Source organism: Loxodonta africana, chromosome 10, assembly GCF_030014295.1.
Source record: "Loxodonta africana isolate mLoxAfr1 chromosome 10, mLoxAfr1.hap2, whole genome shotgun sequence".
NCBI classification, from domain to species: domain Eukaryota; kingdom Metazoa; phylum Chordata; class Mammalia; order Proboscidea; family Elephantidae; genus Loxodonta; species Loxodonta africana.
The window spans coordinates 101287586-101313075 of NC_087351.1; the positions used below are offsets into that span (position 1 = coordinate 101287586).

Below are 25490 nucleotides of genomic sequence, written 5' to 3' on the forward strand. Positions count from 1 at the left end.
CTGGATCTTCTCTCTCTCAACAGTTCCAGGAAGATGGTATCTTGTAGATCTTGTTTACCCTCAGCAGTAACAGGAAAAGAAAACAGACATACCCAAAGGCTGAACCAAATATCTTTTTGAAAATCATGAAAAAAAAAAGTACCGCCTTTGGCCTTGACTAGCCTCTGATGGTGTTTTCCAAACCACAGTCCCCTTGTCACCAGAGGAAATGGCTTCCCACACCAACAGGGCCCAGGAAGTGTGAGAGGCTCAGGGTGGGAGTCAGAGGCTGATGGAAGAAATGGGGTGACCTAATTCATGACAAGTGAATCTCATAGGCAGGACTAGACTGTAAAGCCAGCAAAGTTGCTCAGAGCTCCGTTATGACTTTCATGGGCCCTCGGTATTTTTGCCTTCATGGGCTCCTTTCTCCATAATGTAATACTAAAAATTCTATCTTATAACTGAACTGGTATAAAGATGAACATCATCCAGGATGGATTCATTATTACAGATTCATTATTATCTGAGTCACTTTTTTGTTCTTCTGGTTTTAAAAGAAATTAAAATTAAAACACTTTCATGGGTCTCTAGGCATTGTGTCTCTTCTGCATGATGAAGTAGTCCTAAAGTTGGTGTTTCAGCACATTTGCCCCCCGTGGGACACCATTATTTTCACACAAGCAGTTCAGACACCTAATACCTTCTGCTTCTAATTCCTGTTCTGCCTGCTGGCCCCATCATAACTTCTTGGCCAAGAACAGAGTTAGGAAGGATGTGATAAACCAGTAGGCTTCCCATTGCCACTTCCTCATCGCCCACTTGGGACCTGGCTTCTCCTGCCACTTCTCCACTGAAACTGCCCCTGATAAAGTCATCAGTGACTTCTAGAGTGGCAAAGCTCACAGATGTTCTTCAATATTTATGTCTTAGACCTTCCTGCAGCATTTGATACCATTGTTCTTTTAACTAGTTTTTACTGAGTGCCTCCAATATTTCAGGTTCTGTGTCAGATGTTGGAGGCATAATTATCAACTAAACAGATAAGATTCTTGCCATCATAGTGTTTGTGTGTGTGTGTCTAATACACAATACAAGGAAATAAACAGCGAATATAAACAGTATAGAAGGGCCCCTAACTCAAATTTGAGAAGTCAAGAAATGCATTCTGAAGCAAATAGCACTTAAGACCTGAAAGATGACTGGAAGTGGGCCTGGGAAAGGCAGAGAATGGAATTTTAGGTATAAAGATCCTCATGCTCAAGGCCCAGGTGGTCAAAGAAGCAATTACACACACTGGTAATAGAAAATAATTCCATATGGCTGAAACCTAGCGTATGGGGAGTTGGTTTGCACTGGTGAGTGTCATGAATATATTGACATTTTATGAAGATGACTCTGCTGTCAGTGTAGAGCATGAGTTTGAGTAGGAGTGATACCAGGGACAGAGAGAGACACGAGGAGGCTGTGAATGGGATTGAGGTAAGATATTGTAGTATTTTAAACCAGGGAAGCAGCAGTGGGAAAGGACTGAAAGATGGTAGCAACAGAACTTGGTGATTGATTGGATTTGACGGTATGGGAGAAAAAGGAATCAAGACGACATCTGTGTTCGGGTTCTTAGTTGCAGAAAATAGAATTATCTTTGCTGGTTATGCAGAAAGGGGTTTGTTAAAAGGTTTGAGGCAATACAACCTCTAGGAGGGCCAGAAAACCTAGTCTGGAAGGCTCACAGGCAGGAACACAGCAGTCAGGAGAAATGTCCGGCCATATCACATGGCTGTTCTATAAGAATCACCACTGATTGTTGTTCGGCCCCTATGAAACTAGGTAGAAAGTAGACACCACAAGCTTTACCACAGCTACTCCAGAAGAATTGGATACCTCCACATTTTGATTGCCTTGAGAGTCTACTTCCCCTCATCCAATCTTAGGCCATGTTGCTCACTTCTTTCTTCTATTCCATACAGGTGCAAATGTTTGACCCAGCCTGGCTGCAAGGGATCATGGGAAATATGGTTCCTAGCTTTCCAGAGAGTCAAACAACAGAGAAGTCAGAATGGAGGCTGAATGAACCATGAACAGTATTGGCCACCACTGGCATCTCTGCTCTGACCCCTTACTGAAAAATATGAAGAAGGTATTAGAACTCTTTTAGAGTTGAAGCTCAGAGGTTAAATAACTTATCCCAGGCCACTGGTGGGGCAGAGATTTGAAGCTGGATCTTGCTGACTCCACAGTCAGTGCTCTTTCTGTTTTATGCTACCCTTCAAGACTCACCTCTGTCCTGACCTCTCTTGGAAAGGCTGACCCACTCCTTCCAGACGCAAAGGTAGTTTAGACACCCTTTGCTGGGCTTCCTTAATGCCCTGGGTAGATATCTCTGTGGTAGCCTCTACTATGCTATGTTCCTATTTGTAGTTAGACACATGCTTCTCCTATTTGACCATGAGACCTTTGAGCAGAGTCTTATATATCCTGGTATTCCCAAATATTTAATATTTTATGAAGATTAAATGAGAATTCAAAGCTCTTTTAGCACAGTGTCCACTGCATAGAAACTGTTAGTGTTATTGTTGTTCTCCATCAAAAAAAATAAATAAATAAATGAAATCCGTTGCTGTCAAGTCAATTCCAACTCACAGCGACCCTGTAGGACAGTGTAGAACTGCCCCATAGGGTTTCCAATACTGCAATCTTTACAGAAGCAGGCTGCCACATCTTTCTTCTGTGGAGCGGTTGGTGGGTTTGAGCTGCCAACCTTTTGGTTAGTAGCCAGTCACTTTAACCACTGTGTGACCAGGACTCCAGTATCCCTTTAACCCAGTGCCATCGAGTTGATTCCAACTCATAGCGACCCTATAGGACAGAGTAGAACTGCCCCATAGAGTTTCCAAGGAGCACCTGGCGGATTCGAACTGCTGACCCTTGGGTTAGCAGCCGTAGCCTACCAAATGGTAAACAACTGAGCTGCTAACTAAAAGGTTGGAGATTTGAGTCCATCCAGAAGCATCTTGAAAGAAAGGCCAGGTGATGTGTTTCCAAAAATTCAGCCACTGAAAACCCTATGGAGGACTATCCTATTCTGACATACATGGGGTAACCATGAGTTGGGGGTCAACTCAATGGCAACTAACAACATCAACAGATGCTTAATAACAATTTAATCAGTGAATGAATGAATGTTGTTGTTGTTGAGTCAGTTCCAACTCATAGTAACCGTATGTACAACAGAAAGAAACACTGCCCAGTCCTATGCCATCTTCACAATTGTTGCTGTTGTGCCCATTGTTGCAACCACTGTGTCAATACATCTCATTGAGAGTCAAACCTCTTTTTTGCTGACCCTATACTTTACCAAGCATGATGTCCTTCTCCAGGGCAGGTCCCTCTTTATAACATGTCCAAAGTGTGTAAGACAAAGGCACCCTCCTCACTTCTAAGGAGCACTCTGGCAGTACTTCTTCCAAGGCAAATTTGTTTGTTCTTCTTGTAGTCTGTAGTATATTCCATATTTTTTGCCAGCACCATAATTCAAAGCCATGAATTCTTCTTCAGTCTCTCTTATTCATTGTTCAGCTTTCCCATGCATATAAGATGATGGAAAATATCCTGGCTTGGGTCAGTGCACCTTGGCCCTCAAGGTGACATCTTTGCTTTTGAATACTCTAAAGGGGTCTTGTGCAGCAGATTTGCCCAATGCAATATGTCATTTGATTTCTTGACTCCTGCATCCATGGGTGTTGATCATGGATACAAGTAAAATGAAATCCTTGACAACATCAATCTTTTCTACATTATCATGATGTTGCTTACTGGTCCAGTTGTAATGATTTTTATTGACAGACTAATGGTGGCATGAATGAGTGAGCCCCATGGAATTAATGACTGATAAATACTATCTGTTGTCCATCTCAGAAATGTTTACGTTTATAATAAAAGATATTTTCTTACTTAAAAAGGCAAAAGTTACAATGATGGAATATCAGGTCCTAGGACGAAGCCCATACTTTAGGTAGGGGTCTTCCCAGAGTCACTTCAATCATACACAGTCAGGGTGACCCAAACTTAAGGCTCCCTCTGCTTCCAGCCCTATATTAATTTTTTAATTGTACCGCCATGAGAGAAGCCATTTGCCTGGTAGTGCTTACTAAGAAATCCATGTCCACAAGGCTTCCAACTTCGTTGGCTCGTGGAATGTCCATAGCTGACCTCAACTATCACCCACCAAACCCGACCTACACACTTTTCTTATTATTATAAAATGTTTCACACATACACAAAGTAGAGAGCAGAGTGTGATGAGGCCTCTTGTTCACAGCACCCAAATTTGACAACTATCTGTATTTTGCCAATTTTGGTAAACCAAGATTCTTTACTCAGGGTTGACCCAGCCTCTTCTGTGGCTTTGCTTTGCTCAATTCCTGTTCTCTGTTTTGTGAACCTCATCTCCTGACTTAACAGACCTCTTGACCCGATGATTAATTACATGGCTATGCAGACTCCTCCCACCTCAACTTTCTCTCAAATACCTGAAATAGGCTCTATTTTGACCATGGTTCCATCTCCCCAACCCCACCTTTCTCATCTGTTGATAAAATGGAACAGTTAGACCAGATGATCCCTTTCTGCAACAAAATTCTATGATTCTTGAATTCTCTGTTTTTGGCTTTTGGCTCAGGAACAGTACTGGCTATAAGAATTCTTTTTAATTGGATTCCTGGGTATGAGGACTGGTTCTTTGTGATTAATACTCCTTCCCTACGTTCCCCATGCTGGGGGCCTCTACCAATAACACCAAGCAGCCCCCTCTTGGGAACCTTGGTGGTGAGTGGTTAACAGCTGTGGCTGCTAACTAAAAGGACGGCAGTTCAACTTCACCAGGCGCTTCTTGGGAACTTTAAGGGGCCGTTCTACTCTGCCCTATAGGGTTGCTATGAGTCAGAATTGACTTGACCGCAATTTTTTTTTTTTTTTAGTCTTCTCTTGGTCCCTTTTCTGCTTCAAAAACACCCTGTGCCCATCCTTACTGCAGTATTTACCACCTGCATTTTCATTCACATATGTTGCCCACCAGGGGCACCTAGGCAATTGTTCCTACGTCTCTGCCAGCTGCTTAAATCTTGGGAAGCTGAATTCTCTTTTAGAGTTCTGACAATAGGTAATAAGGACACATAATGTGATGCTTCTCCCTAACCTAGGCTCAAAAAGTAGGGTAAGCATAGAGAAATTTTCTCAGCACAGACCAAAAACCCTGCCTTACAACAAATGATATACAGCAGTGAGCACTTGACCTGGACATGCACTGGTCCAACCGCATGCTACACCACCCGGAGGGTCAGCTTTTTGAATGCACAGATGAGCTACCAGATTAGAGATGATACCTTGTGAGGATGGGTGCCATCTTCCAGGACATAGTGTGCTCCCTAAAATGATGACCATTATGTGGCACCTTGTTGCCAGTAGTTAGAATACATGGGTCTGGGGACCAACAGAGAGAAGTAGGAGTGACTTCACTTTCCACTACATTCAGTGGCCCACTGGGGAATTAGTGCTTCCAGTCCCCACACTCTAGGCTTATCGGTCTACAGCTTGGCTCCCAGGGAGGGAACATTTCCACCAGAGGACATCAAAAGAATTCCATTAAATGGTGCTGCCAACCAGTGACTTCAAGCTCCTTGGACCAAGAGATCACCAGGCAAAGAAAGGAGCCACTATACTGGCAAGGATAATTGAACCTGGTTCTTAGGAGCAGGTAGGGTTGATGTTACACAGTAGGGAGACCTAGGTGATCCACTAGGATGACTCTTGATATGCCTCTACCCAATTTTGATGGTAAATGGACAAGTACTGCAGCTATGGCCTGAGAAGGGTGTGGTGACCATGGGCTCAGGCCCTTTAGGGTGATCACTGTATTCATTTCCTGGGGTTGCTGTAAAAAGGTACCACAAATTGGGTGCCTTATAAGAATAGAAATTTATTGTCTCACTGTTCTGGAGACTGGGAGTCCAAGATCAGGGTGTCTGCCATGTTGATTCCTTCTGAGGCTTTGAAGGAGAATCTATTTCATGCCTCTCTCCTAGCTTCTAATAGCCCCAGGTGTTCCTTAGCTTACAGCTGCATTATCACATGGCATCCTTCCTCTGTCTCTATGTCTCTGTGTCTCTCCTCCTCTTTTATAAGGACGCCAGCTATATAGAATTAGGATCCACCCAACTTGAGTATGACCTCATGATAACCTAACTGATAACATCATCAAAGACCCTATTTCCAAACAGAGTCACATTCACAGTTACAGAGGTTAGAACTTGCAACAAAACTTTTTTGGAGACACAATTCAATCCATAACACTCATATAGACCAGCAGAGGTGCTGGAAGAGGTGAAGGGAATCTAGAATGGATAATAAAACACAGACATATTCATAGTGGATCCGGGTTCTTAACCAACCAAATAGCCTATAGCAGACCATGTCAGTGACTGCCATAAGCCACTGGATCCTTTGCCATTTTCCTGCACACTGGCACTCATACCTGCATCTCTTTGTCAGAGGGCTGCCCTCAGGCTGCCTGAGCCTGCAGGGCCAGTACCCAGAAAGAACCAGAAGTACGTGGGTTCAGTTCTTCTTATCCCATGCCTGATGTGGGCAGAGGTATTAACACTCCAGCTCTTCAATAGCTGATCAGGACAGCTGGGAAGCTTGGCCTACATCTCTCCAGATCATTCTGGGGACTGAGACAGGTGCCCCCCATAAAGTGTAGTTGATATCATACTCTTGCCTATGCTCCTTTTCTTCCCTTTCTCAGCACTTCCTAATAAACCATTGTCTCAAGAATCCTTCTTGAAGCTGATCTAAGCACTTGAGCAACTGGCTGGGCCTCCAGCCCCAGGTCATTAAGAAGTAGTAGCCAAACTGGACATTTTTCATTTTTCATGATGCATTGCTCCACATCTTTCCTTGCTTCACTTCTCTTGTTCCTCACTTTTCCTATTCTGGGTTTGAATCTCCCAAATAACGTGTCAGCCTGTTAATCCTTGCCTCAGACTGTTTTCTTCAGAATCTTGGCCAAGTCACACTGGCTTTCCAGAGCAAAGCGGAGAAAGGAGTTTCCCTGGTGATGGAAGGGGCCATATATCTGATGGTACCAGTAGTTGGTATACGCATCATAGATAGGAACGTATCAGTTTGTCAAGATAATTGACTTCCCCGAACAGTTGCTAAAGACAGGATGTTCCTAACCTCAGGGCAATGCAAGGGCCTCATAACCAAGACAGAAATGGATTGCTTGTTAACCTCACAAGGGAAAATAACAAGAAGAAATCACAAACAGCACAGACCCCTTCCTGCCTGGCACCTGAGGCCCTGAGAGGTTAAGTAATTTGCCCAAGTCTCAAGGAACTGTGAGTAGCAGAGCCAGGGTTCAAACCTGTGCAGCCTGGCATGGGGTCGTGGACCTCACCCCAGTGCAACCAGCCTCTGGGAATCTCGGTAACTAGCAGCATGTGACTGCACTTTGCAAAGGACTCTCACACATATGCTTGCGTATTATCTCCTATGAAGGAGCTGGGGGAGGGTGTTAATATCCCATAATATAATTAAGAGAACTGAGGCTCCAAGAGTTTAAGTAAGCTGCCCCAATGGAAAAGTCAGGACTCAAACTGAGATACTCGAATTCTAGCCCAGACCACACTGCCTGCCTAGATCATTGAATTTGACCTACCTCTTTAAAGCCAGTGGGATAGGCTCACCTACCTGGAACATTCTGGGGGTCCAGGTCAGCACTGATTGAAGGCCCCAAACTCCCATAAATGGATCAAACCTCAGAGTTAGTCCTGGAGCAGGGATTATTGTCAAAAATCAACTACCACTAGCAGAGACTCAAATCTGCTCTGGTCTTATAAGGCTGTGGGCCTATCAGCAGTCAGGCCTTCTGAGGAATACGGAGTCCAGGATAACAACACAGTTGTGATCGCAGGCTCTGGATGTGAATTCCAGCTGTACAATGGGCCAGTTTCTACAGCTGTAAACTGGAACGGAAGAGCCTGGGTGCTCTGACCCACCAAATGGTGAACAGTTCCTTCCGTGAACAGGTTTCCTGGCTCCAGCTCCTGTGTCTCTCTGTCTGAGAGCACTCCCTGGCCGCCAGAACCTACTCAGTCAGCAGGCAGGACTAGCCAGAACTGCTGGTGTGTTAACACTCCCCTCGCATCAAATGACTTTCAACTAATGAAGGTTGAGAGTTGGTGGATAAACACACCAGCATCCTCACTTCTCAGTGGGACAACTTTGAGGCATTCTACAGCCTCTCAGAGATGCTTCAACAAGATTGAGCCCCAGTTGTCCACAACAGTAAAAAAACCAGTTGCCATCGAGTTGATTCTGACTCATGGCGATGCCACGTGTGTCAGAGTATAACTGTGCTCCATAGGGCTTTCAGTGACTGATTTCTCAGAAGTAGATCTCCAGGTCTTTCTTTTGAAGTGCCTCTGGGTGGACTGGAGCCTCCAGTCTTTCAGAGGGCAGTACTGACCTCACTTTTTCCTGGCTTCTTCTCTCCCCTGAATCACTTCCAACCGTTGCCTCAGGGTGTGTTTTGGAGGAATCCAGGTTAAAACAACTCCATGTATTTGTTAGGAGGAACAAACAAGACAATGTACTTAGCATTACCCCTGGCTTAGAGTTAAGTGTTCAGTAAATTCCAGCTATCATCATCATCATCTTCGTCATCATTACTATCTTGCAGAGTGAGCTGAGGCTGGCCCTGTTCAAGGTCCTAAAAGAGGCGGCACAGACACATCAGGTTACCCCTTCTAGCTCTTCCCTCACGTACTCAGGAGAATACTGAGTAACCCGTTGCCATCAAGTCAATTCCAGCTCGTGGTAACCCCACATATTACAGAGTAGAACTGTGCTCCCTAAGGTTTTCTTGGCTGTAATATTTACCAGTTGACACAGTGGCTGCAACAACGGGCTCAAGCATAACAACAATTGTGAGGATGGCACAGGACGGAGCACTGTTCTGTTCTGCTGTATATGGGGTCACTATGAGTTGGAAATGATTCCAGATGGCACCTAACAACAACAACAATATTTACCGAAACAGTTCAAAGTTTTCTTCCATGGTGCTGCTGGGTAAGTTCAAATCACCAACTGTTAGGTTAGCAATAGATCACAAATCACTTGTGCCACCCAGGGACCTAAAATGTCTATTAAACAAGAAGTCAATTTGCTATGGAATCCCTGAGTGGTGCAAACGGTTAACACACTCAGCTGCTAACGGACAGGTGGGTTCAAGTCCACCCAGTGGCACCTTGGAAGAAAGGCTTGGTGATCTACTTTCAATCAGCCACTGAAAACCCTGTGGAACACAGTTCTACTCTGACACACATGAGGTCACCATGAGTCAGAATCAACTCAATGGCAACTGGATACTAGTTTAAATTTGCTATTAATATTGTTGTTACTATCATTAATATTAATAATTTGATAATAATATCAATGGCTATCATTTACTGAGTGCCTATTCTGCAGCTAGGTAGTGTGCTAGTTGCTTTGTATCATTGTACCACAATATTGTCTCAATGGCTTCCCCAGATTACAATAATCATAAGCATAATTATAACCCTATTAATAAACAACATATGTTGAACTTTCACTATAAACTAGGAATCTTCTAAGTGCTCTACATCCATTTATATGTGGTAATATAGTAGTTTCCTATTTTACAGGTAAGAAAGTAGGCTCAGAGAGGGGCAGTGACTTGCCCTTAGACACACATTTATGTACAAAGTGGAATCAGGGTCAAAACCCAGACCTGGCTGACTTCAGAGATCTTGCTATTTCTACTTGACCACAATTTTCTCATCCTCACTGGAACTATATATCTGGAGCTGTTCCTTGATGGACTGTATATCTGTGAGATTTAAACTTTTCTGCATGAGAAAACATTGTCCCCCACAGGAGCTGGAAAAGAAGGCTACCACTTAGCCCTAACAAGCAAAGCTTGCAATAAATCTAACCCTGAGAAAATAATTTTAAAGAACAAGAAGACATGAGTCATAACCCAAAATAGCCAGAATATGGCACGAGAGCTTACTCAAGCCAAAACATCCTCACTGTTAATCCAACAGATGCAAGGACTTCATTTCAGCCGCAGCCAATGTAGTATGTAAGTAGTGAGTGAGAAGCTCACTACATATATACTCCATTGAATACAATGACTCATGACGACCCCACGTGTGTCAGAGTTGAACTGTGTCCACGGGGTTTTCAATGGCTGATTTTTCAGAAGTAGATCACCAGGCATTTCCTTCCGAGGCATCTCTGGGCAGATTCAAACCTTCATGCTTTTTATTCTCAGCCAAACATACTAACTGTTTACACCGCCCAAGAACACTGCAATTTGGGAAGTCTGAAGAAAAATGAACATCCCCAGACACAGTAAATTGACTTTTCTAATGAGTAAGGGATGTATGTGTCTATTTAATTAATTCTAATAGTATTCTACCTTAAGAAAAATTATGCTTAATAAGTTCTGCTAATGTTGTAAAAATTCTTAGACAATAAAAGTTAGTCTTTTCTTATCATCTACGTTATTATATTACAAAATAATTCACTGTTTTCCAAATTAAGATTACACATTATCCCAAAACATTCTTAATATCTGCAATTACAGTAAGAAAACTGAGCCATTTACCAATTCTTTGGGCTATAAGAAACGGGATTTGATAGAGTTTTCCTACCTCATTATTACATTTAATCATAATAGCTCATATTTTCCAAGGGCATGTTATTTTCCAGGAACTGAACTAAGTACTTTACATTAGTTCATTTAATTTTTTTAATAACCTGAAGAGAAAAGTGCTATTACTGTCTTCATTTTACAGAAAAGGGAACGACTGGTAAGAGAGGCTAAAATCTTGCACAATATCACTCAGCTAGTTTGTAGGGGAATCAAGACCCAAGTCCGTGATTAATCAATGTATCATACCTTGAAAAGATTATTTGCCAAGTGTCCTTTCCATGAGACCCAAAATTTTAACTTCCAAAGTGGCTGGAATCTGGGGGGACAAAATGACTCAATGTATTACTGAGTTCTGAAGATGAAGATAATTTAATTTCTCTTCTGAGAGTGACGTCTTAATAAACTGCTCCAGGAATCTGCTTCTCAAGGGTCACACAAAGACCTCACTCTTCATCACTGTGGTTTACAGATAAGCTGCCTTCCAGTCAGACTGTGAAAGCCCTCACAAGGAAGTGAAACAAGAAGTTAAAAATGCATTCTCTTTCCAAAGACCCAAAGTCAGGATTCACTGTCACAGTATATTACAAATAACCAGCCTCACCCAGTGACTCTGAGCTGACTTGGTGATCCGAGGTGACTTTGAATTTGGTAGGAGCCGAGAAATTGACTCTAACAAACACCATGATCTCCCTAGTTCATCTGGGACAAGCAAGTATCCTTGAAAAGTGAAACAAAACCTTAAAATGAAGGTTCAAGGTACAGCCTTCAGTATGGATTACACCTCAACATAGAAAAAAAATTAAAAAAAAAAATGATCTCCCTAGTTCATCTGGGACAAGCAAGTATCCTTGAAAAGTGAAACAAAACCTTAAAATGAAGGTTCAAGGTACAGCCTTCAGTATGGATTACACCTCAACATAGAGAAAACAAAAATTCTCACAACTGGACCAATAAGCAACATCATGATAAATAGAGAAAATATTAAAGTTGTCAAGGATTTCATTTTACTTAGATCCACAATCGACATGCATGGAAGCAGCAGTCAAGAAGTCAGACATATTGCATTAGGCAAATCTGTTGAAAAAGACCTCTTTAAAGTGTTGAAGAGCAAAGAAGTCACTTTGAGGACTAAGGTGTGCCTGGCCCAAGTCATGGTATTTTCAGTCACCTCATATGCATGCTGCGAGGGTTAAGGTTGTATGTCAACTAGGCTGGGCCATGATTCTCAGTGGTTTGGCCGTTATGATGTGGTTTGGTAGCTATATAACGGTGTAATCACCTCCATCATAAGATCCGATATAATGTAATCACCTCCATGATGAGATCTGTTATGAGCATCCAATCAGTTGAAAGAGCGTTTCCTTGGGAGTATGGCCTACATCCAATATAGGTGAACTTTCTGGCAAAGCTCATTGGCTTTCACTTGCTCTGGATCCTGCACCTGGCTCCTGTTCATCTGACCTCCGGTTCTTGGGACTTGAGCAAGATGCTTACCTGCTGATATTGGGATTTGACAGTCTCCACAAATAACCAGCCTGTGAGCCAGAGGCCTGTTGTCTGATCTGCTGATCTTGGGTTAGTCTGCCCCTGCAGCTACGTGAGTCAAGAGAAACCTACAGTCTGACCCATGGACTTGGGACTTTCCAGTCTCTACAACTCTATGAGACATTTCCTTGACATATATATGTACACCCACATGTACACACTTCAGTGGTTTTGCTTCTCTAGAGAACCCATTCTAAGACACATGGGAAAGCTGGACAGTGAATAAGGAAGACCAAAGAAGAATTGATGCCTTTGAGTTATGATATTGGCAAAGAATATTGAACATATCGTGGACTTCCAGAAGAACAAGTCTTTCCTGTAAAAAGTGTAGCCAGAGTGCTCCTTGGAAGCAAGGATGGGGAGACTTCGTCTCGTGTACTTTGGACATGTTATCAGGAGAGACCAGTCCCTGGAAAAGGACATCATGCTTGGTAAGGTGGCGGGTCAGTGAAACAGAGGAAGACCCTCAAAGAGATGGATTGACGCAGTGGCTCCGACAATGGGCTCAAACACAGCAACACTTGTGAGGATGGCACAGGACTGGGCAGTGTTTCGTTTTGTTGTGCACAGGGACATTATGAGTTGGAACCAACTCGATGGCACCTAACAAGAACGACATATGATTTTTAAGAACTAGGAGTCTTCAACAGAATGGATTGAAACAAACAGATGATTTCCCTAGGTAGAATTTGCCAGAAATAGGACTGCTGATCAGCTGGCTACAATTCCAGTTATACTCCTTGCTTGGTTGCTTTTTCTAAGGACTAGCCTGGCCCCTTGCTAAATCATCAAAAACACACGGGATACGTCAGCTTCATTCTGACAACAACACCTCCAGTGAGTTATGATTTAGTGCAAAGTCCACGGCCATAGGAGGAATTCTTCTGCAATTTATATAAAACTACAACTGTTAATGACATTTTCAATATCCTTCATGTAAGATTTCTTGTCTTAAATTCCCCTTAGGATTTAGGGACAGAAAAACATTTAACACTCATAAATTAGTTCACAATAAAGGTCCAAAGTGTTTCTCTTAGTTTACATCAAACTGAGAAGCAAATGAAATCAGTAGCCATTTTCTCCTTCCTGAAACACTTATTTGCCCCTTCTGCTAAATAATTTCTATTTTTTCTTCAAGTTTTTTTTTAACTTCTTTGTGTGTATTTTATAAGGCAGATGTTTCTATGTTATATGCATTTGATTTTAAACCTCTACAAACCCCTCAAAAAATGATAAATAAGTACCTATCTAAATACCATATGTAGAAGGTTGCTCTTGTGTTGTTAGTTTTCAACCCCACATACAACAGAAGGAAACATTGCCCAATCCTATGCAATCTTCACTACCATTGGTATGCTGAAGTCCATTGTTGTGGCCACTGTGTATTTCGAGTGCCTTCTAATCTAGGGGACTCTTCTTCCAGAACTATATTGGACAATATTCTGTTGTGGTCTATAGGTTTTTTCATTGGCCAATTTTTGGAGGTAGTTTGCCAGGCCTTTCTTCTTAGTCTTTCATAGTCTGGACGCTTTACTGAAATTTGTCCACCATGGGTGACCCTGCTGGTATTTGAAATACTGGTGGCATGGCTTCCAACATCATAAGCCACCCCAATATGACAAACTGACAGACAGGTGGTGGATGTAGAAGATAACCCACAATAAAAATTCCTGGGGTGGTAGAAGCAGACCATTTAACTAAACCTGTGAAATAGATGAAAACGATGTTCTGCATCCTAGTTTCCCCTCGCCCCTCTGGATATCTATTGCTACCTAACAAATCACCATAGTGGTTTAAAACAATGTCAATAATTTATTTTGCTCATGAATCTGGGGGTTGACTGGGATCAGCTAGCCAGGAGTTCTCAACTAGGAGTGATTTTGCCCTCCAGGGGACATCGGGCAATATCTGGAGACGTTTTTGGTTGTCACAACTGGGAGGGTGCTACTGGCATCTAATGGAAAGAGTTGATGGATGCTGCTAAATCCTACACCGCGCAAGACAGGCTATGGTTCTTTCTACGTGCAAGCCTTCCTGCTAGTCTGGCTCTCTCATGCTCAGCTATTTCTTTGTGAAGGACCTTCAGAATCTCTGTTAGAGATCATGTGGTATATGAATCATAGGTGGGTGAGACTATTGACCTTATTGCTCCTCAACCACATGGAGAAGTTCCCTGGGTGAAACCAGCCTTCCCTGCTCTGCGACCCGTCTGCACCCAGCACATTTCCGTATGACGGAGCCTGTGAGACTTCACTGCGTAAATATTGTTTCATGACTGAGATCCTTGAGGGGCAGTGACCATGTTTGATTCACTGGAGCACGCCTAAGTGCTTATCATGTTGCTGGCATGTACTAAGTGTTCAATAAACATTTATTAAGTGTATGAATCAATGCATGAATAGGTAAGAGATCAGTAAGTGGGTGGGCACTCGGTTAATATTTCTGAAATACAAATGGCGATTGTAGAAACATTCTGGGATAAGGAGATATTTAGGAGGTTTCATTACCCAACAGAAACCCTGGTGGTGTAGCTGTTAAGTGCTACAGCTGCTAACCAAAAGGTCGGCAGTTTGAATCCACCAGGCGCTCCTTGGAAACTCTGTGGGGCAGTTCTGTTCTCTCCTGTAGGGTCGCTATAAGTCTCAATTGACTTGATGGCAGCTGGTTTGGTTTTTTTTGTTGTTTTTTTCATCACCCAACAACCAGTATAGCAGAGGTTGTAGCCCAAATGTGATTGAGTTCAGGAGACGATAATTTATAGTTTCTTTTTTTCGTCTAAAAATGGCCATTAAATTCCCTCTCTCCACAGAGGATGGAACCCTGTGTGTCCAACAAGGTGGAAAGTATTGCTCTTATTTGTCAAGTAAGGAAATGAAAACTCAGAGTAAGGATCGATAGAGCATTGGGCTAACAGGAGTCAATCCTAGTCCTGTCTGCTCCTACTTCAGTCTGTGACCTTGAACAAATCAGTTAGCTTCTCTGATCCACAATCTCCTTGTCTGAGAAATGAGACAGCCCTTTTCAGCATTAAAGTCCACAATTGTACTGCTTCTAAGTGCCAAGAATGGAGCAGAGGTTCAGTTACCAAGGCTAATACTATGACCAAGAGACCATCCCAACTCACAGTGGTGGGGCCCTGTTCCTCTAGCATTTTGTCTTTTACCTTTCCCCCTTCAGTCTCTTTTAAGGGGGTGTTAGAGAGTTGTGGTGTGAGTTGAGTGAAAGCCTCCAATAGCTCAGGGCCTGTCCACTCTGGAAAATGTCAACTCCAATGTCAGTGATGGCAAGAGATATTATTTTAAGACTGATTGGGCACCTCAGTGACTGCCTGGTTTCAGGATATGTTTCTGTATTCAGAATGTTTCCTTCTGATCCATTCTCATGAACTCTGCGTGATTTTCCTAAATGTGATACACACAACAGCATTACTGGCGTTGCAATTACGGAGGCTTGGGATGGCCTTTGATGACCCATTTCAGTGAATAATGATGATAGATAATACTAGAGTTCACATCTTATGATGTTGACTGGAGATATAATTATGATGAGGAATTAATGATGCTGACAAAAATGTCTTTGAAAGTCAGTGAAGAAAAACAACGTTCGCAGATAACAGCCCCACTCTAGAAATTATTTTTTAAATATTTTTTCTTAGGAGAAGACACTGAGTTAAAAGCAGTGTCATCTGTACTTCTTTCAGACATATAAAATATAATCCAAATGCTTTTTCCTTCCCAAATAAAGGAGAGTGGTTTGTTGGAAGAAGAGATGTAATGTCTCTTGAAGCAAAAAAAGAATCCTTGGGATAAGTTAAATCCATTCTTTAATTTCGCCAGTGACAACATTGTTGTCCATAATGAATGTTATACGAGTCGCTCAGAGTTACACAGTGGTGATCAGAGCTAAACACAACTCTTTTGATAAACAGAATATTTCTGTATATCTGTCTATAGCTATATCATTATATCTACCCCAGGATCCCATATAGATAATAAACGTCTCTACCCACTGCACCAGTATTTCCCAAATTTCAGTGGTTCATGACTTCCAATTGTCGTAGGCATCCACCACCTTAGTTTCACTTATTTAATAGTTTTCTTTAAATCCACTCAGATTTTCACTTAAATTTACTGAAAGGCAACAATTTATATTACTAATATGAATTTAAAAAACAGTATTACTTGCCATAATTACATGGCGAAAGTAACTATTCTGTTTCCAAGTGCCAGTAATAGTTTCCTTTCCAAACTTTGCAAAACTCTGTCTTCTTCCAGACAGAGTCTTACCTATAGGCTTCCAAGGAGTGGCTGGTGGATTCGAACTGCCAGCCTTTTGATTAGCAGCTAAGCTCTTAAAGCACTGAGCCACCAGCGCTCCTATGAAATAATAGGATATCAAAATTCTTTAAAAATTAGGAATCACTGATTTAAGAGAAGACAAAATTAATCATGAAGATAAACGTGCAGCATTAAAAAAAAAAACTGTTATGATATATTGGAAAATCAGGGGCAAGCATGCCTTTAGTTTTATCTTGATACCTTCTCTTACCTGCTCAGACAATTTGCTGTTGGTGATAGCTTATAGAGGTGACAGCCCTCAAAACCCTTCATTATCTGGAGCAGAGAAAATAAGTCTTGGGGAGAAGTAGTTGTTGCACAAGTTTCCGCAGATACTAAATGGAAAAGCCACATCATGGCCCAGTTCTCTGGACTGAGCTCATGCTTGTCTACCACTGGATGCTGCCTTCAGGTACTGAAGATAAGAAATCCACAGCTTGCCTCCCCACACGTGTCCAGACTTATATAGTATTGTCAGAGCTCTAGGTGACACCAGCTTCCCCTCTGTTCCAGCTCCCACTATCACATCAATCCCAGTCTCACAACCCTAAACAAAGCCGTCTTTTCTTAGGATAGCTCTGTGATTTGGGGCAAGTTACTGAACATTCGGAAACTAATAAGTGCTCAAAACGTGGCAGCTATTATTATAACTGCAACTCAAAATCCTTTTTACTGTCAAACATTGTAAAGAATGTGGACCCTTACACCTTATCACCACTTGTCTGTCAGTTTGTTGTACTGTGGTGGCTTGTGTGTTGCTGTGATGCTAGAAGCTATAGCACCGGTATTTCAAATACCAGCAAGGTTACCCATGGTGGAGAGGCTTCAGTGGATCTTCCAGACTAAGGCAGACTAGGAAGAAGGACCTAAAGATCTACTTCTGAAAAAACTGGTCTGTGAAAACTTTATGGATGGCAATGGAACATTGTCTGATATACTGCCGGAAGATGAGCCCCTCAGGTTGGAAGACACTCAAAATACGACTGGGGAAGAGCTGCCTCCTCAAAGTAGAGTCAACCTTAATGATGAGGATGGAGTAAAGCTTTCAAAACTTGGGTTTGCTGATGTGCCACGACTCAAAATGACAAGAAACGGCTGCAAGCATCCACTAATAATCAGAACATGGAATATATGAAGTATGAATCGAGGAAAATTGGAAATTGTCAAAAACGAAATGGAATGCTTGAAGATCAATCTTCTAGGCATTAGTGAGCTGAAATGAACTGGTATTAGCCATTTTGAAGCAGACAATCGTATGGCCTACTATGCCAGGAATGACCAATTAAAGAGGAACATCACATTCATCATCAAAAAGAATATTTCAAGATCTACCCTGAAGTACAATGCTGTCAGTGATAGGATAATATCCATATGCCTACAAGGAAGAGCAGTTAAGATGACTATAATTCCAATTTATGCACCAACCACTAATGCCAAAGATGAAGAAATTGAAGATTTTTACCAACTTCTGCAATGTGAAATTGATAAAACATGCAATCAAGATGCATTGATAATTACAGGCAGTCCCTGGATTAAGAATGAGTTCCATTCCTAACTCTGTCTTTTAGTTGAATTAGTACGTTTAAGTTGTAACCATTAAGTACGGTTTGTATCTAACATCAGTTAGTCAGACGTATGTCTTAGTATATAGTGCACCTTTATATGCATAAAAACATTAGAGAAACACTTCCAGATACACATTTTAACATAATAATACAGTAATAGTAATAATAATGTTTTGATGCATGTCACAAAGTAGCACATGCTTGTTATTACGAACAGTTACACGTATCTCAAATTTTTATTAATTTTTTATTGTGATTTAGGTGAAGGTTTACAGAACAAATAATTTTTTCATTAAGCAATTAACATACGTATTGTTTTATGACACTGGTTGCCAACCCTGCGACGTGTCAACACTCTCCCCTTCTCAATCTTGGGTTCTCCATTTCCATTCATCTAGCTTTCCTGTCCCCTCCTGCCTTCTTCTCCTTGCCCCTGGGTCTCATATACATGGTTAGTCTCATATACGTGGTTGAGCTATGTGTACTATTGTTTGTTTTATGAGCCTCACTAATCTTTGTGAACCTAGAATTTTTAATGTAATACACTTTACAGGGGTTGGTTTCTGAGTTGTACATAAGTCAGATGATCATAACCTGAGGAATGCCTATACTGGTTATTGGAATGTGAAAGTTTAAAACAACAAGGATTAGTAGTTAGAAAAAATAACCTGAGTGATAGAAATTACGCAGGAGATGGCATGATAGAACTTTGCAATATCCACGACTTAATTATTGGAAATATCTTTTTTCAACAACATAAACAGTGACTGTACACATGGGCCTCACTGGAAGAGATACACAGGAATCACACCCACTACATCGGTGGAGCAAGAGGATGGAAAAACTCAATATCGTTAGTCAGAATAAGGCCAGAGGCCAACTGTGGAACAGACTATCAATTGCTCATATGCAAATTCAAGTTGAAGTTAAAAAAAAAAAGTTGAAGTTAGACAAAATTAAAACAAGTCCAGGAGAGCCAAAATATGACCTTGAGTATATCCCACCTGAATTTAGAGACCATCTCAGGAATGATTTGATGCATTGACAAATGACCCGAAGACCAGATGAGTTGTGGAATGACACCAAGGACATCATGCATGAAGAAAGCAAAAGGTCATTAAAAAGAGAAGGGGGAAAAAAAAAAAGACCAACATGGATGTCAGAAGAGACTGTGAAACTTGCTTTTGAATGTCCAGTAGCTAAAGTGAAAAGAAAAAATGATGAAGTGGAAGAGCTGAACAGAAGATTTCAAAGGGCAGCTGGAGAAGACAAAGTATTACAGTGATATTCCCTTTTGGCGTTAGAAAACCAAAAGGGAAGAATGCTTGGCTTTCTCAAGCTGAAAGAAATGAAGAAAAAATTCAAGCCCCTAGTTGCAATATTAGAGGATTCTATGGGCAAAATGGAAACAGTGGTGGCATAAAGGTTAAGTGCTACAGCTCCTAACCAAGAAGTCGGCAGTTCACGTCCTCCAGGTGCTCCTTGGAAATGCTACGGGGCAGTTCTACTCTGTCCTACAGGGTCACTGTGAGCTGGAATTGACTCAAGGGCAATGGGTTTGGTTTTGACTTTAACTACTTACCATCCTATTGCGATTTCCACAAAAAGACCCATTACTGTCATTTTTGTATGTTAATGTTTTTTATTGTTGTTTACTCCAAACGAACTCATCTACTAGAAGCAAATGAGAATTCAAAATCATTTTATAAAGCCATCTGGATAATAATTGAAGAACTCAGCAATTCTCAATTAAGTGGAGACAATGTCTCAAAATAGGAAATTAGCCTGAAGTTTGGAAAGCGGGTATAAAAAGCACATACCCAAGGTCATTGTGAGTCTTTCATACCTAATACCCAAGAGGCCCCACTAAATTTTTCAATGATAGTCCAGGATTACCTAAGAACTTGTCTTTGATTTCCTTTCTGAGCTCAATACCTGCTTTATTTACCCTAAATGAAAGCAGGATCTACTACCTTGAGCTCAACCTGTAAGTCCAGCTGCAGACTTTATTCTTGGTAAAAGCCCATCTAAAGAGAATGTGAATGACTATCTGCTGCCATCCCATGCACACTGACCCAGTGCCATGCCTGTAACATGCAGGTATTACTGATGTACCTTCAGAAGAGGAGTATGCCAAGAGAAGAGACTGAACATCATGGGGGAGAGCAGGGCCACTAGCTCCACAGAGCTGGGAGAGATTTGGAAAAGAAAGGCACATTTAGTGAGGATGCTTGGGGCATCTGCTGTGTGTGGTGTAAGCCCTCTCCTCCATCTCACCAATGAATTCTTCAGTAAAATCTACATTGCACATGAAAGCATTTAGTGAGTAAGTCTGAACAAAGTGAGGATACAAACAGAAACAGTGGATGGATTTCCTTTTTCTACCTTTGGATGACATCCCAGGTAGTTCCTGTGGCCTTCCAGTCCCTTTGGTTTCACGAACAATCTCCTTTCAGTAACAAAAACTCATTTTCAGATACTATAAAGCCGCGACAAATTGAAAACAAAACTTGAGTTTCGTATCTGATTTCAAGCTTCGCCCCAGTCCTTTCTTCCCACTACCTGCTTCCACTGCCCACTCTTCCCCAAGCAGGCCTGACCTTTGCTTGGGAATTTGCACTGGAGGTCGAACATGACGTGTTCTTCCACTTTCTCCTGGTTCTCCTGGTTCCTGGAGAAGAGAGATTAGAGGAAGGGGCTAAAGTGAGATCAGAGGAAGGGGCAGTCTTTTTTTTTTTTCCTTAGATGGTCTCCATTATATTTCTCCCTTTGTAGACTCCAGATGTCCACTTCTGGGATGCTTCCATTCAAATTTTGGCTTTTTATGGGACATAAGTGTGGATTTTTCAGAATCACAGGGGGAACTGCTCAGTTCCTGGTGGGGGCACTCTGCTCTCCAGTTGCCCCCTTTGGACCAGCTCTCAGCTCCTGCCTTTCATGGTGCCTCCCACAGTTGGGTGCCCTCCCCAAGCATGCTGCCCACCTGGGAAGCTTCCTTCAAAATGGTTTACATTTGGTCACCTTTTGTGGCAAGGAAAATGAAGGCCAAATGCTGTCCCTCTCCTTCTTTTTCTCCTCCTAGCCCTTGCAGGCGGAACCATCTGTTTTCCTACCTCCATAATTCTCCAGGTTCTAATTTAGCTCCATTCTCCATATTCAGGGATACCCTAAACTCCAGAGTGTATGGGTCAAACTCTCTAAGCACTCTCTCACCATCCTCCCTCCTGGCAGAGCTGGTTGCCTTGCTTCTGACTCAACCAGAATCCAGCCAGAGATTGAGATGCCAGCCCCCTCTTCTTGTAGCAGCCACTCCCGAACCCCTGAGGGTTTCTTAGAACTGGTTTACTTTGCTCAGGAGTTGATATTGTCCCCCCCACCCATTGAAAAAAACCCACTGCCGTCAAGTCGATTCCAACTTATAATGACCCTATAAGACAGAGCAGAACTGCCCCATAGGGCCTCTAAGGCTGTAAATCTTTATGGGAGCAGACTGCCACATCTTTCTCCTGCAGAGTGGCTGGTAGGTTCAAATCACCAAACTTGCCATTAGCAGCCAAGCCCTTTAACCACTACCCAACCAGGGCTCCTGGAGAATGTCCTACTAGAGGTAAATTCTTCATGTCAATGAACTATTGGGTAAGCCCCCTTGAAATGTTGCATCTTCCCTTTATATAGATGGTTGGGGCACATGTGGTGGGTTGTTGAGAGCAACAGCATCAATAGATTATCTTAGAAAGCCCTGGAGGCAGAAGTGTAGTGGGGTGGGGGAGGGGGGGTTGGGGACAGAGGGAGGCAAATCCAAAAGGGCACCAGATAAGGTGGGTAATGACATTCCGAAATGCCACAAATATCAAAGATGACTGACTGAGGATCTCAACAAGAAGGGGGAAGGCGATTTTGGATGTGTCGCTGCTACCAATGTCTATTCATCTTGAAATTGGTTGTGAGTACAATTTAGAGATTGCCCCTGGGCAGTTATTACCTTTGCTACAGCCCCGCCTGGAGGGCATGCCTGCCAGCTCCCTGGCAGTCTTTTAAAAATGTAGAGAGACTTTACAGAAAACAGAGAAAGCGTCCTACATAAGTAGGTTATGCACAGAGTGCATTCCTGTGAATGGGCTATTTACTGTAAATATAAAGAGATACGGCAGCTGTGTGCCAAGGTTGGCACTAGTTGAGAACCAAGGCTGCTAGAGTCGGTGGACATATACAATGGTGACACACATAAAGGTAACTCTATAACCAGTTCCTGAGTGCCCCTGTGTTGAGTGGGCAAAGCACACCAGACACTGCCTGGTAAGGGCATTTCCAATTAGCCAGCAAATATTAGCAGTTCCCATCATTGTGCGAGCTCTGTGACAGGTGCTAGAGATAGAGAAACAAACAGGACCCAAAGGTGTTGGTGGGGGGTGAAGGGGTAGGTCTCATTTGCAAAACATCATTCAGGCCCCTAAAGGGCAGGTGAAAGCAAACAAAATCTGCGATCATACTCTTTCCCAAATGGGTTTGTAATTGCGTTCATCGGGAGCAGGTTGCAGCATCAATAACTCCAGTGCAATGAACTGATTTGCTATTCAATTTTCATAGAGAACTTTGTAGTTTTTTTTTTCAGTAACCCATAAAAGTAATAAATTACTTGAAACCCAAATTCACCCCCTCGCAGTATCCACAGGAAAGAGAGCACTCATCAAAGAGGCTCAATTACTCCCTCCCACTTCCCAGCGCCAGTCTGGAGTGAGTTGAGCTCTGGGCATCCTACTTTTGCCTCTGCACTGTCGCTCATCTCTCGGAGCCTTTTAAGAACTGGTGTATACGGTTTTCTTTAAAGATGCAGCAAATGAGAGGAAAAAATGAATAATACCCTGGAGTTAGGCTCCATCAATTCAATCAGTGAACATTTCCTTTTTCAAGTTAACTCTTCAATTATGGTGAGTCATATTCCCAAATTCCCACTTAGAATGGCTAGATTCCATTTGCTGGCACAAGAAACTGTTTTGTTTGTTTGTTTTCCTGGGTGTGGTCTTCATGTATTAAAATCCTACAAGGTTCTGGGAACTTTGCACAGATTATCTTTTACATTCACAACCACCATAGAAAATCATTTAATAGATGAATGAATGACACTCAAAGAGAGTCGTTAAATAATTTGTTTACACTCATGCAATTAGCAAGTGCGGGCAGTGAAATTCAAGCTCGGTTTCTCTAATCCAGAGCTCAGACTCTTCCCCTACACCACACTGCTTCTCCAAGGAAGATGTTTTTTTTTTAATGTTCTGAGAAACGTAGCCAAGATGTGGGAAAATGCTCACCCTTCTCTGCTAAGTAGGTCACCAGCAATAGCACCTCAGCTTGGATGTGCTATGTGTCAAATACTTGGGCGTTCTCTGAAAAGCCCTAAAGTGAGTAATATAGTTATGAGTTTTCTCTGTTTTAGTAGTATTGTAGCAAAATGAGACTATCCACCACTCTCAATACTGTCATGTTCTATGCGTTCCCAGAATCAGTGAATCTCAAGAGTGAGGTCTGTACAGCGTATGGTCTCATAATCCCTTCCCAGACTCTCTCTCTGCCACATCTCCCCTGGCAGGTCCTCCAGCCCCTCCTTGAATGCATTCAGGGATGGGAACCCACAAACTCCCCCAAGCAGCCCCTTCTGTGATTGCACAGCTCTGAAAGAAAACTCTTCCTTATTCTGTGCCCAAATCTTATGCCCCGTGGTTTCCATCCATCTGCCTACCTCTGGGATTCAGAATAATTTGAATTCATCTTTTACATGACAGCCCTTCACATATCTGAAGGCATTGCTCATCTCCCCAGTGGAAACATCTAAGCCTCCCCTAGTTTTTAAAAATATAAATATGACACGGTCCTCAACCCCTTCATTATTCTAGTCATTCACCTTCATGCTCCCCTGCTACCCATTGGTCCAAGCCTGGACAACTGTAGGAACTTCTTGACTGGTCGTCTTGCTTTATTCTTAGACTCCTGTAGTCTAGTCACCACCCTGCGGCTGGAATAGGTTTTTCAAATGTAAATATTATCATGTCACTCTCCCACTCAAAACCCTCCAACAGCTTACTGTCACATTTAGAATAGAATCCATACTCCTGGTTTCACTATATGAGTTGCTGACTGTTTTGTTCTCAGAGTGTGATTGCCAGCTGACCTAGAACAATAAAGTTTCAGCAATGCTGGGCAATTTTGCAACTGCTCTGTGTTTTACCCACATTTAGGTAAATACTTACAAGGAACACGTACAGAGCAGATTCAAGGGTAAGTTTGGTTTGCATGATCTGAAATGCAAGTGGATCCAAAAGAAAAAAAACCTGACCCTCCAGATCTGATACTGGAAATATTTTATAAACTTTTTGATCCCTTGTAGATTCCAGCTCTTCTGACACGAACTCCATTATGGTAAATATCTAAAATTTAGCAAGTTGACTTTTTAGAATCTTCTCATCAGTGAAGGACATTCCCTGATCTTTCTAAATAAGCCCAAAATAATATAACCAAAAATATGAGTGAAGTCAGTTTTACACAACAGTATCTACAATAGAAGTTTATAATCTGAAGTCTGTAGGTTCCTGAAATTGTAAGTGAAATTCCGTGTGTGTAAATGTTCCCTGGGTGGTACAAACTGCACTCGACTACTCACCGAAAGGTTGGTGGTTTGAAAACACCTCGTGGCACCAAAGAAGAAAGGCCAAGTGACCTACTTCCGTAAGACTACAGCTATTGAAAACCCTGTGCAGTTCCACTCTGACACACATGGTGTCTCCATGAGTTGGAACTGGCTCAACAGCAACATATGCTTGTATGTGTGTGTGAAACAGACAGGGAGAGAGTAAGAGAGGGACAGGGGCACAGACAGGAAGAGACAAACACGGAGACAAAGAGAGAGTAGTTTTCAACTTATTAAGGAGACTTGTGATATACCTACCCTGTAGTACATTCCCCACAATGCATCCTCAGGCAACTTGCAGATCTCATCTGAGTACTTTTCTCACTGGGTTGTATTAGCGTACTGACTTGTCTGCCTTCTCAAATAGCTGTAGTCCTTGTGAATACAGAGGTCACTTCTATCTTGTCCTTGTTTCCACTCCTAAAATCTAGCATGGTGTCTAGCACCTGCTTGGCACTTGATATATAATGCTTTTAAAAAAACAATAAATTATTGAAAAGAGGTTCTGACTCCCCTCTATGAAAACCTCTCTGTGAACTACAGAAGTCAACTGAGAAGACCAGATGTGTTCACATTAACCACTTAGTAGTTCATTCTGCTACAACTATTTCCTGAGCTTTTACTGAGAACCTGTACTA

At 42.2% G+C, this 25490-nt stretch overlaps 1 protein-coding gene across 7 annotated transcripts in view; it reads left to right on the plus strand.

Moving 5' to 3' along the window:
- GPR65 (G protein-coupled receptor 65) overlaps window positions 1–25490 on the plus strand; it is a 170626-nt gene that overhangs the window by 53844 nt on the left and 91292 nt on the right. For 3 of the 7 annotated variants that reach the window (XR_010323201.1, XR_010323202.1, XR_010323205.1), the window contains exon 3: window positions 1950–11650. The exons of 3 other annotated variants lie outside the window; for them this stretch is intronic. The gene's annotated coding sequence lies outside the window, so the exon portion shown is untranslated. Of the gene's footprint in view, window positions 1–1949; window positions 11651–25490 lie in introns of those variants that run through there. One more of the 7 variants, XR_010323203.1, reaches the window with a different exon arrangement.